General features: G+C 26.8%; 1 long non-coding RNA gene across 1 annotated transcript; it reads right to left on the bottom strand.

Moving 5' to 3' along the window:
- Positions 1-7,170: 7,170 nt before the first annotated feature.
- LOC122269694 (uncharacterized) lies at positions 7,171-11,678 on the bottom strand. The gene is made up of 3 exons (XR_006225333.2): positions 11,607-11,678; positions 9,401-9,694; positions 7,171-7,484 (listed from the first exon to the last, which is right to left on the bottom strand). It is a non-coding gene; the product is annotated as an uncharacterized lncRNA (long non-coding RNA).
- Positions 11,679-12,073: the final 395 nt, after the last annotated feature.

The raw sequence follows: 12,073 nt of genomic DNA, 5'->3' as shown, positions 1-12,073 counted from the left end.
TAAATTATGAATGATATTTCAGTCATGATTATGTAATGAAACAATTAATATTTACGGCAAACTGGTAGAAAACAGTAATATGACATTTTTAAAAAACCTTAGAATATAATTAAACGTGTAATTTAAAGTGTACTAACCAACTGGCACAGTTTAAAGACCTTCAAAAACATCAAATTTTTATTCAATTTCGATCGATCTTTGATTTACAGTTTTTTTAAGCCTTATTGTAATAGATTAGTGCATAAATTGCAAGAAGCGGATTTTAAAAAAAAGAATAGAACGCATTAAAAGTAAATTTAATTTATGATATTTACATTTGATATTATAATCATAAAAATACTTATCAGCACTTCCTCGTATGTGGAATCTTTTAATTTTGTACAGTACTATTTAAGTTAACTTTAATCTTCCTTTTCATTTAAACTTTGCTTTGTTTCTGAAAAAAAGCAAGAAATTCTATGCTTCAAGGGGGAAAATGTTTTAAAAATAAGTAACGCTAAGACGACGTACGTAAGAACAAAGAAATGCTTCAAAAGAAAAGCTGAAAAACTTTTCCAAAAAATAAAAATCATATCCCACATCAAAGCAAAATATCGTGAGGAAAATTTATAAGATTTCGTAACTAATGCTGGCTTTAATAGCCTATTTTATTTCCTTAAAAAGCATTTCTTATATTTCTAAGAAAATAAAACGTGTATGTGGTTTAAAAACTATCTTAAAACTTATTACCTTTTAGAACAGATGTATAATTATTGATAATTATTTTCGGTTAGAAAGAGTAAGGTAAAATCAACACACAAGGTTATTTGATTAAATTTTTATATTTAAAGTTCACTTTTATAGATTAGTTACTAAGCTAAAATGCATAGTGTTGTGTAACTGAGCTTGTTAGTTGAAAATATGAGATTTTTTTTCTCTAAAAAAGCATTTCTTGGAAATTCACTTTTATAAACTAGTAGTGAAGCTGAAATGCGTAGGTGTTATATAATTGAGCTTGTTAGTTGAAAATATGATAAGAGTATTTATTCTTAACATTATTTTTGCAAAATTTTAATAAAAGCATCGTTTAAATGCTACTACGCATAATTTGTATAACGAAATAAAATGAATAAAATCCTTTTTAAAAGAAATGAGTTTTGTTTCACATTTCATGGGTGATAGTTTTGATTGATTTAATTAGTATAAACTGAATTAAATGGAAAAAAAACTTAAAAGCTAAGGGTTTAATAGAAGAGATACGATCAAAATAGCTACTAAAGTCAGGCAATAGCTTTTCAATTACCAAAGTTGCAAAATACATTTAAGAAGTGAGACTATAGACTTAGGTCGTAACTTTTTTCACAAATTTTAGTAAGATATCGAGTTTAACGGAGAAATTAATGACTAAATTTTTAACATTATAAGATATATTTTAGAAATTTACATCGCAAAACCTGCATTCTTAGAACGGAAATATTTTTTTTATAATCACTCTTGGTGTCATACATTAGGCCTTTGCAACAATTCAATGAAAATAATTTTTTTTATAGAAACATTGCTAAACAAGTGACACAAAAGAACCTTTCAAAATTAGTGTCTTAAATTGACATAAAAAAGTTTGCTTTTTAAGAGCATAAATGTTTTTCACACATGTCTGTTTTTAAAGTATTGCCATGTACTTAGCATTTGAGATGTAAATGTTTCATAAATGGCAGTAGAGCATCAAATTTTATCGAATAAATAAAGTCTATCTTTTCAAACTGATTTTACACTGTTGTACTAGAAAATATATATTTTTCAGACATAAATATCTTTCTAATGACAAACTTAAAAATGGTATCATATAATGGTATCATTTAAACTGCATAATTTTTTCAAGAAATGGCATTAGTACAGTTTTATAGAGGTAAACATGGTAAAATTTCTCAAAATTGCTTCGAAAAATGTATATTATAAAGGGGCAATTAATTTCTGCAATTGTCATTTTTTAAGAAAAGGAACTATACTTTTAATTTTACATTGTTTGTAGAGATTTTTCAAATGTAGAGATTTTTCAAAAGAAATGTGGCTAAAATATTAACGATAAAAACGAACAATTTAAAGGAAACTTCTCATACTTTCTTCTCAAAATATACTACATTTTTAGGAAATAAATGCATTATACCACTGCTAATAATTAAAATAATTCTGTGCTTTTTTCATTAGAGCTGTAAATATTTTACGAAGGTAGTCAAATAACAAGTTTTATAGAATCATATGTGGTGAATTAATGCCCCCAAAGTTATTTCTTTTTTTAAAAAAATTAGCCTTGCTAAACTGAGAAAAATAAAATATAGTCAAAACTACCAGAATATTAAAATTTAGAGGGCTTCTTCCTCCATGGGAGCACCAAAAAGCTTGATAATTTTTACCTCTGCGCTTTGTTAATAATTTTGATACAATTAACAATAAGATATGGTTTTATAACATGTGATACAATTTGGTAATTTTATCACGACACCTTGAAGTACACCGTCAAAACCATTAATTCGATTGAATTTACTTTTCAGTTTTGTGTTTCGTACAAAATGTAGGGTAATCGGAACTATAATTTTAAAAACCAGAATTCCCAGTAAACCGTTACCATATGAATGAAAAACCACCAAATGAATGTTTAAATACCGTATATTTTTAATTTAAATAACATAATTATGTTATTTTTTTAATGGAAATGTCATTACCATACAGTTCGGTAATTTTGCCTGTTTTTCCTTCGTATAAACCTATATTTTTAGGATAAATATCTTTTTACGACTATCCATTTTAAAAATAACATATGGTTTACTGCCATCAGTAAAACATTTGCAGTTTAATTGCAAAAGTGTTGACCATGCACTTTGTAATTTAGCTGCAAATATTTTATTTATGGAAGTAGAATGTCAAGTTTTATACAGGAAATCATCACTAAATTTTTAGCCGAACAAAAAGTACTTCAAAAATTTATTTTCAAGTTGTCATCACGAAATCTAAAATTTTTGGACATTAATATTTTTGACTAGTGTTAATCTATAAAATGTTGTTTTACTCTTCGCATTTCAATGGCTATTTCTTTTCAAAAGCATTGGAAATTTACATAGTGATATGTGATTAAATTCTTAACGTTATTATGGGCATTTAAAAAAATGATATCACACGGCAGTCACCAATTTTACGACATAAAGATTTCCAACATGTTCAAATATATACATGATCCTATATCTTTAAAATAAAAAACCTATTTTCAGCCAGAAACAAAAAAGCAAACAAATTATGATTTATTCTTATTTATTGTATGACGTCATAAATATAAGTATTGTAAGATTTATTGTAAGATATATTGTAAGATTTTTGAGTTTGCACAACTTATACCAGTCAGTAAGTGAGTTAGCGACAATCGTTTCCCTTCTACGTTACTTCCTTCTGGGCCATTTTTTTATTTTTAATTGAATCAAATTTTATGCGTATTTTTTAAATGTGTAACAAATGAAAAAAAAAATCATCTAAAAATTCGATTACGATATTTTATAGGAAATTTAGATCATCAATCAATTTTTAGTTGATCAAAAAGTACTTTAAAAATTTCATTATTCATAAAGTTCCACAAGCATTCCATTATTTATGTGAAAAATTTTGTTTTTTTTAATCATTGTGAGTACTTTTAAAGGACGTTTTTGTTTTATAACTCTGTCGAGAAAATTTTTATAAAGTGATATCCTAAGATTTTAAATTCGAATTATTGAATTATTTGCTTTTTAATTTTCACTAAGTTTAAAAAAATCATTTTTGAAGGATTTAGCCATAATTTTCAATTGCTTGTTTTCTATATATTTTAATATACTTTGAAATAGAAAATAATTGAAGTTTACTTGCATTATAATTTTATGCAATTACTGACGTTTACCACAAAACTGTAAGAGTATATAAAATATTGAAAACAATACAACTTTAAATTCAACGAATTTTCTAAACGTGTAAATGCATGATAAAAATTGCTGCTCAGCTTTCAAGAAGTTATGTTTGCAAATATTGGATAATGTCGAAAACATTCTACTGTTTGAGTAAAAATATGTAAGAAACAGTTAGCAAAAATAAATTATGTACTTGAACTTAAAGGCAAAATATTTTAAAGTGAACAAAAATCTTGTAATACGCTTCTAAACAGAATATTTAAATTAGAAAAGGCATATTTACTTAAACAAAGCAAAAATTGTTATGAAATTTGATCTATAACCCTTTAAATGCGAATTCTAAATAAAGATTTGAATTTTTTAAAAGATTGATAGAGGGCAGCACGAAATACTTTGATTTTAATACTAGACAAATCCTGAAAAGTTTTAACAGGTAATTTAGAAATTTAAACCAAGTTAAGTTTAAGTACTAGGCTCTTGAACTAATGAAAAGTTTGAAAATATTTTTCAAAATATTTTACTTAAATTTTTTTCATTTTTACTACTAAATATTTCTGAACTTTTTAAGATTTTGCTGAATAAATATACTTTTTATGGTATGAGAGAATAATTAGATAATGGAATAAACATGTAAAGCTGTAGCATATCAGATTAAAACGTAAATATAATTTTCGGTACTTGATATAAAGCAAAATTGAGTTTGAAGATCTTATCTAGTAAAACTTTTCATGTCTAAATCTACAGAATAAATAAGCTCAGGATAAATTATATTTTCATCAAAATTAATAACAAAAATCAATTTAGAATAATAAAAATGCGTATTTATTACATTCTACGTGTTATTTTGAAAGCTTGGTTGTTTAAGATATAAGTTTAAATGTGTATATTTTTTAATCAGTAAATGTTATTCATTACACGAATAGTTTAATAGAAGCAATAATGAAAAAGTGTGGTGCGCAAAATAAGAAGAAGAAAAATTATAACCATGAATAACTTTTGATCTAATGATTTTCTAGAACTAGGACACAATCTTAATGGTTCGAGAGCCTTATTTTAAATAGTATGCTATTCAATTTGTGTAGATGATATTTAAGTTATTAAACTAGACTCAAAAACGTACTTTCTCTGAATAAGCATTCCCTTTTTCATCTCATTTGGTTTCTTGACCCTTAATATATGATGGGTAGTCACATTCTGGAAAATATGGTGTTAATAGTTTAGGTAAGAGAACTTAATGTTAACTTCAATTTTGGAATAGTTCCAGGGATATCTCTAGAACTAATAAAGCAAATCAAAATAATTGTGCACGCAATTATAAAGCTTATTTAAAAGGTATTTTCATGTAAAAGTATTTTACACTTATTTGTCATTTTTATTTATTCATTTTTTTAATGGTCGGAAAAGTTTTGAAAGGCAAGCTACAGAAATACTTAAGGAAACTCAATCAGTATTATTTTAAATGGGAATACTCATAATTTATGAGAAATTGACTTAGTAAAACAAAGAGACAATAATTTTAATTTTTAAATTTTTTTCTTGAGAAACAATAATTTGAACTGGCTAATGTTAAAAGGAGTATGTTACAAATCTGCGCTTTCGCAGAAAAACTGCGTCAATTGTGAAAAGATTGTTTAAATTGCTTCCAAATCGTTGGATTCTCTTCTTTAGGCAGTCTAGAAAACTACTCGGTATTTGACTATCGGTGATTGATATTCCAAAACTAAAAAAAAAAAAAAACTTTGTTTCAGATTACAAAGTAGGCGTCAAAATTTTCAAAAATAATCATAGATGTGATGATAAATAAATACTAAAATTTGTTTAAGAAGCATTTGTTTATGTACCATGTGACGTTAAGAGCATACATATGGTTAACATAATGGAGGACATTTTGCATATTTTTTAATATTATTTGCAATGAGTAATTGTTTTAAAACTTGTTTTAGAGTAAAAAGTTAGCGTCAATTTTTTAAATATGTCCATATTTGTGAAGATATACAGGTGATTATCAAAATAATGGAAACAGTTGCGAATAAAAGGGACATTTAAGAATTCGCTTCATAAGCATTGAAATATAATCTTAGCTACCAGAATTTTTTAAATATAAAAAGTACATATATTAGGTGGTATGAGAGAGCTTTAGCAGAGTTGTCTACGTTTTGATTTTTTGTCAGAAGCGTAAAATGTCAGACCTCACAGATTTTCAGAGAGGCCAAATTGTAGGAGCCCGACTAGTTGGAGCAACTGTGACCGAAACATCCCAACTTTTAGGCGTTTCTAGAGGTACGGTGTCTAAAGTCATGACAGCATACACACAGCGCAGAAAGACAAGCTCAGCAAAGTAAAATAGTGGACGGAAGGAGAAGCTGAGTGAAAGAGATCGACGGGCATGGGGCACGGGCATTGATTCTAAACAAACAATCAATTGCGGGTGCCTGGGTGGCGAGGTTGTCATAGACTTTAACATAGCGAAGTTTAAAAATAAAGTGTTTTTAACTTATATTCTGAATTTATTTAGAATATTACATATATTTTTCAATGGATAGTGTACTAAACTTTAAATTGTGTTGCCGTTTTAATTGAAAATTTCCTTTTAAATGCTGCAATTTGAGGATTTATATTTGATCACTCTGTTTACATATTTCGTGTGATTTGTAATGTTATGGCGCAACTTGATTGGAAATAAATGTATAAAATATCTGCATTAAAATTAATAATATTATTTAATATTTAGTGTTTTATTTATTTTAAAGCTGATATATATTAAACACAGTTTTGAGTACATCATAGTCAATCAATCTTATTAATTTATGTTACTTTTCTTAATAGTATTTTTATCCTGAATGGAACTTCTGACTTTTATTTCTTTTAAAAAACTTGTCTTCTGAACTTTGAATTGGGATAGATTTATGATTCATTTATTCCATTTTTATTTAGTAAATTGTAGGTTCCAGTAGAATCACCATATTTTTAATGTTGTTGCATGTTGTTTACTTCTTACATGTTATTTACATTGTTGTTGCTACTCTAACATACTTACTATGCATGCATCAAAATGATGTACATATATAAAAATTAATATCATTACTAAAGATCTTGTATTTTGTTTATGTTTTTTAAGTCATTAAAGCAGAGTTTATACAAAAATATTTATTGTGCATGAGTGTCTCTCAAAAGAAAATTTTAAATTAAAAAAAATCTTGTTCTGATCCTATTTAAGAGTATTTACATTAGTGTTTAAAGCTTTTCTTAGTTAAATAATGGCTAATTGTATGAGAATAAGTTTTTATTCACATTAAAATGTAAATCAAATACATAAATTATAGAAAGTATATGCAATGTTCTGTCACACATTTAATACTAAAAGTTATTGAATCACATGTATTTATTTAGCAAATTTTATCGCAAATATAATACTGAGGAGTGATCTACCTCCTCGCCGTGTACACTTCTAACATATTTCTATGGCTAAAAGATCTATTACTTCTGGCATGTGTTCTAACTCCATGGTCAGTTTGACATGGATGATCATCACATTATCCATTGTAATACCATTTGTAAGATTATTGTTTCCAAGTGATACTAAAAAGCAAAGGGAGAAATCTTTTATTTTATTTATTTATTTTTTTGTGTGATCAATCATTTGCATTATAAGTTATTTAAAATTTGTTATTCTTTCTCCTTCTCATTAAGCAAAATAAAAAATTTTGATTAAACTTTTCTTGAAACACGAAGGATATTTCTTAGTAAATAAAACTAAACAGCATTTGAATTATTTAAGAAGAATATAACTAAAACTCTCTTATGTTTTTAATTCAAAACTGTTGAAACTCAGAAAAATACACTTGGAATTAACATACTTAATAGACATATGAATTAAACTAAATATATTTTGCTTTATGTAATGGCAAAATTAAAATGGAAGTCGATTGTTAGCCTGACAGCAATGAGCAATTCAAAGGTGTTTGAATAAGACATCACCGATAAATATTCACTATGATGACTATTAAGCTGTGTACATAGAAATTTCTTTTTTTAAATTTTCTATTCTTAGAAAGTCTTTAAGCGGCGATTTGATTAAATTTGTTTATATTTTCATTGTTTATCTATTTCAATGAAACTATTTTTTTTTTAAAGAAAGAAAGAGAGAGAAGCTATTATTTAATTGGAGTAATTATTATTAAATATAGATAGCTTTATCATGACATATTCTAATACAATAATTTTGATGTTTTCTAATTAAAAAATAAAAAAAATTTGATATTTAAAAAGGGAATCAGTGTTGCTTTTCCAAATATTTTATCAAAATGGTATTTTATAATGCTTTTACCCCTGTATGATTATGCATGCTACCTAAGTAGTGTTATAAACTATGCTAACACTTTAATGTGTGAACCTTTTCATTTAACAATTTCGTTGATGTATAAAGTAGCAAGAATAAAAGAAATTGAATAAATTTGCAAAACATAGTGGTAAACTTGACATTTAGCGATAATCGATGTACTTTTATTTATTTCATTTAATGCCCAGGTCAGTTGCATTAGAAATCATCTTGATTGATACAGGTTCAATTCTAGCAAATAATATATAAGTCATCTCTGATAGAGTTAGCTATATAGGTAAGAAGAGTTAATTACTATTACAATAAGTTTTACATTATTTCACTGATATCAACAGGGTGCTCTACAAATGGGGAGCTGAAATTTGTAAGTAAAACAGACACTATATTCTTAGAAGAGCAAATAACAGGTATGCATTTAGCATGTGATTTGCACATGCACGAGGCGTGCCTCTTACATGTAGTTTTTAAACAGTCACTCGTATATGTAAAACATTTGAATATAATGTTGGCTAATGAACTTGCTGCTAAGCCTCATGGTCCTGAGATAGAGTAGCGGATTCATAAATTATAGTTTTTAAAGAAATATTTATCACCCAATACAAACTATAAGAAAAACTGCAAGAAATATTAGATTTTCACATGCTTATGTCAAAGCTGAGATAAGTTTTTACCTGAAATTATATGCTTTGAAATAAGATAAGTGGCAATGAATTAAAAAAAGAAAAAAATAACCTAACACATTATTTAAAAACAAGAAGAAGAAAAAAATAAAGCATTTACGCAGGATATTTATTATATATCTTTCTCAAACCTCTTCTTTATGTACTTCATGGATATTCAACTAATTATTTAAATAATAATTTCCGAAGAAAAATTATCATTTCAACATAATTGGGTTATAAAATATTATATAGCTTAAATTCCGAAAGCAAGAATAGAAATTATTTTACAATAAACCTTTAATCTTTAAATAAATTTCTTTACATTTTTGTTTTTTTCCCCTTTATTTACAATTGATGCATTATACTGGCTGGAAAGCATACAAATCCTACACTAAATTCAATGTTGTTTAATAGACAGTTTAGGACAAACATGCATAATGACTAGTAAATTTTAAGAAAATTTAAAGAAAACAAATCAATACAAACATACGCACCTTCATACTATGCTATCACCGTGTTGTGGAGTACCTTAAAGTCAGACTTAATTTTGAAAGAAGTCTTCATGAGTGTCCTTAAGGATTGATGCGGCTTAGAAGGGGCAATAGGCGGAAAGATACTTGATATTAAATAAGAAACAAGTTTCCTCACTAAAGCCCCACTGAGCCATTCTGCATCCTTTGAAGATCCAATTGAATAATATTTTTCATTTCATCATGTCTTGCTTTAAATAATTCCATCTGCTTCTTCACAATTTCTTTTGAATTGTTTTCTCCATACAAAGTTGCATCCTAAATTGAAAGGAAACAAGTGTGAGGGAGAATTATAAAACAGGCATTATACGTAATCTACTAAATAATGTCTGAAGTAAAAAATGAACAACTATTTCTTATATGAATCATAACAAACATTATCTTTAAGGGGAGAGCCTACTAACCTAAAAATAAGAATTTTTTTTTTATAAATATCATCAAAATCTAACTAAAACATTTGAAAAAATTTGATACATAGAATAAATTAATTCTACTCTTAATAGACAAAATAATTAAATAATAATGTGTATTTGTGAAAATATCAGCAAAATCCTTATTGGAAGCTCTGCCACCCAGAAGTTCATTAATAAAAACAAATCAATTTTAATGTACATTAAAAAAATTTTGTTTATTATTTTGCTCTGTTTATGAAACAAGCATTATATTTTATCTACTTAATTAATATCTTGAGTAAAAAATCAAAAACTATTTTTAATATGAATCATAACATATTATCGTTAGAGAGAGCACGCTCAACCACATAATAAAAGACTACTTTCACAAATATTAACAAAACCTAATTAAAACATTTGAAAATATTTGGTATATATGTTTAGAATAAATTAATTCTACTCTTAATAAACAAAATAATGAGTATTTGTGAAAATAACATCTAAATCCTTATATTCGAAGCTCTGCCACCCAGAAGCTCAACCACACAATACAAGACTTCTTTCACAAATTTTATCAAAACCTGATTAAAACATTTTAAGAAGCTTAGTACATTTAAAGAAAATAACTAAGTCTACAGTTAAAAAACAAAAGAATTAAATAATAATGTGTGTTATTAAAAATATCAAAAAAATCCATTCACTCAAAGCTGCCACCCGGAAGTTTATGTACCAAAACAAAGCAATTTAAACACTGTAGCAAATTTTTTATCCCTATTTTGCCTTATTTTTTACACAGGCATTATGCTTAATTAATATCTAATGCAAAAAACCAGAACTGTTTCTTATATGAATCAAAACAAACATCTCTAAGGAGAGAGCACACTCTCACCCGCAGAACAAAAGACTTTTTTAAACAATTATCAAAACCTAACTAAATTATTTTAATAGATTTAAGACATTTCAAAAAATAAATAAATTCTACTGTTAATAAACAAAAGAATTAAATAATAATGTATAGTAGCAAAAATATCAGAAAAATCCATTCATTCAAAGCTCTGCCACCCAGAAGCAATTTAACAAAAACAAAGCAATTTAAACGCACTGAAACATTCTCTTTATCATTATTTGAACCTATCTATAATACAGGCATTATACTTAATTAAAATCTTACGTAAAAAACAACAACTATTCCTAATTTGATTCAAAACAAACACTATTTTTAAGGAGATAGCACTCACCCACAGAACGTACGAATTTTTTTACACAATAATCAAAACCTTACTAAAATATATTATTATTATTGGGACATACATAAAAATAAATTAATTCTACTTTTAGTAGATATAAGAATAAAATAATAACGTGTGTTCCTAAAAATGTCAGCAAGAAAATGTTCTGCCACCCAGAAGATAATAATCATAAAACAAAGCTATTTCATCATATTTAAAAAAAAATTGACAATTATTCTGACTTATTTATGAAGCATACATCACAGTTAATCTAATTTACTAAGATCTAAACAAAAAGCTTCAACAATAATATATAGTATGTATCATAATAAACAACATCTGCAAAATGAAACAGAACTTACTCAACACCAATAAAAATTTGAATTTTTTTTTCTTATAAAGACTGTCATAACTTAGCCAAAACTTACTATAAAGTTTATTAGAACTCTATTCTACACGAAAATCGACCGTTAATACTTCAATAATTTAAGGAAAATTATAAAATTTGCTAATTTATTACAAAATGACATCAGAATCCCATAGACTTACATTAGAGTGCTCGCCACCCAATTGATTGTAAACAAAGATCGTGACGTCACGCGCCCGTGCCCCATTGAAGCGGATTGTAATGTCTAAAAAGAAAACAACTGCAGCCAAAGTGACCGCAGAGCTCAATCAGCATCTGGATTCTCCAGTGTCAACAATTACAGTTAGGAGATACCTTCATAAAGAGAACATTTACGGCAGAACAGCAATTACCAAGCCTTCAGAATCTAATGTGTTTCCATTATTTTGATAACCACCTGTATATACCCAACATTTTTAAGGAGCAGTTGCTTAGTACAAACTATGCTACGTAAAAAGTTATGCTACGTCATCCCTCCTAAGAGCTTATCTTTGGGTTTGAATTCTCATTCATACTGAGGAAGTGGGGTACAGCGCTCATCCCATAGCACCATTGCAAGAGATGTCATCAACCCTAAAAGTGGGATGCAGAGCTCATTTTTCTTTTACTG

Source organism: Parasteatoda tepidariorum, chromosome X1 (assembly GCF_043381705.1).
Source record: "Parasteatoda tepidariorum isolate YZ-2023 chromosome X1, CAS_Ptep_4.0, whole genome shotgun sequence".
Lineage (NCBI taxonomy): Eukaryota > Metazoa > Arthropoda > Arachnida > Araneae > Theridiidae > Parasteatoda > Parasteatoda tepidariorum.
Note: the sequence above shows the minus strand (reverse complement) of the source record. Positions and strands in the feature narration are given on the sequence as shown.